This window comes from Micropterus salmoides, unplaced genomic scaffold (genome assembly GCF_014851395.1).
Source record: "Micropterus salmoides isolate LMB-PRFRI ecotype aquatic unplaced genomic scaffold, ASM1485139v1 Ms_hic_scaffold_6, whole genome shotgun sequence".
NCBI classification, from domain to species: domain Eukaryota; kingdom Metazoa; phylum Chordata; class Actinopteri; order Centrarchiformes; family Centrarchidae; genus Micropterus; species Micropterus salmoides.
Window position 1 is genome coordinate 30028537 of NW_024044348.1, and position 1899 is coordinate 30030435.

At 38.8% G+C, this 1899-nt stretch overlaps 1 pseudogene; it reads right to left on the reverse strand.

Moving 5' to 3' along the window:
• Positions 1–223: 223 nt before the first annotated feature.
• On the reverse strand, positions 224–1564 carry LOC119890652 (annotated as a pseudogene).
• Between the last annotated feature and the right edge of the window lie 335 nt (positions 1565–1899).

Sequence of the window (1899 nt, forward strand, 5' to 3'; positions counted from 1 at the left end):
TGGCAGCACTGTATACTATAAAATCACGCAGATACAGGTCAGGAGCTTCAGTTAATGTATAACTTATGTAATGCATAACTTATTCCTTCACATAAGTCATGTTAATGTATGTTTCCAACACCTCGTGGAATTCATGCCATGAATCATTGGCTGTTTTGAGAACAAAGCATGGCCCTAACCAGTATAAGTATGGTGTTCCTAATAAAGTGCTTGGTAAGTATGTCTACAAATAAAAAAACATTCCTAATGTGACAGTGAAAATAAAACTTACATCAACATCAAGCACAATGGCATCTTTGGGTTCTTTGAAGTACGCCATCAGGAGGAGAAGAACACATGCAACAAGTCTCTGGTTCAATATAAGCCAGAACATCTTTCACCCCTTGATGACCATTGACTTCTTGGCAGAACTTCATAATGGTGTTGCATTTGTTATCCAGGGCCTCTCGAAACTTCACAAGGATGGAGACATCAGTCAAAAGACTGAAGTGGGAACAAATGCCTCTTGGTGAAAAGAGAAAAGGCCATTCTTCCTTAACCATTGCAATGACTGGTGCAGGCACACTGTTCAACACCACTCATCCCTTCCTCTGAGTAGATGTTCAGGAGATTATTTTTGATGCCATCCAATGATGCCTCAGTTTCACCAGGCGGAATTTCTGCAGGACACCACCTGACACAGCCATACTGATCCACAGGGTCTCTTGCCATGCCTCTATCTCCCTCTGGTACCTCACTGTGTGGCCTTCTCTCTCTGCGTCGTCTCACAAGAATATTGTTTCTGTTTTTATATTCCACCCTAGTTTTAAGTTGCTGCAGAAGAGAATAACAACCATCTCCGAGGATGTCTCCATTTTTTGCAACATCAGCGAAACATTTCTGATGGCTCCTCACAATGCTTCGCACAACCTGATGACATATTGCTCTAGTTGGGTTACAATCATGCTCAAACATTTGATCCACCACTGCCTTCACCATATCTTTTCTGTCTCCTGGTGATGGTCTTGTTTAATTTGTTATTGCCTTTCGAATTGCTGCTGACATCCTAACCCAGTTGACCTGGAAGTCTGCATGCCACGGTCTGCCAAGCTGCAAGGATGTAGATGAAACAGTGTCTTGAGTGCATGGGGAGATTGATGGTATGGTGCAAGGAGTGCTTGAGGAGCTGGGGATAAAGGTTGTAGAGGAGACAGGAACCAGTTCCAACTGAACCATTGCAAGTCCTACAAATCAGAGAACAGATTACGTGGAGATAGAATGTATCTTAACTGGAAGGAAAAACACTGAATGTTAGAGAAAAGAAATACACTTAACATTTAAATGTATTAAGTAAAAAAAAATGTATCTGTAAATCTGCACAGCATGGCTTTTCTTTTGAGTGATTGATATTGCTTTTTACTTGAAACAAATAGATTATTTAACTTAATTTGTATCTAATATAATTTTAATACTATGTCCATATTATGTCTATTTTTATGTGACGCACCCTCACATGTAATGTCTTTATTGTACAGCACCCTGAGCTGCTTTTCTTCTATATAAGGTGATATATAAATAAAGTGCATTATTGTTGTTGTTATTGTTGTCCATGACAAAAATGTTCATTTGAAGGTATGCTATGGTCTAATAAAGTTTGGGAACTACCGCACTAGACCAACAAATCTGTGGCTGAAAATAGTCCCCAACAAATAACTACTTCCTCCTGTTGTGTAATGTTTGATTTAAAAAAACAACTCTTTACCCATAAAAATCTGCCCACACAAAGGTAGGAAGGTCACAAAGTATTAAGAGACTGACACATTGCAAAGTTTTGGGATTTTCCTGGAATTGATAAAGTTGTGAAATATTGCTGGCCATTAAAAACATTATTTTGAACTATAGTATTATCGTTTGTTCAAC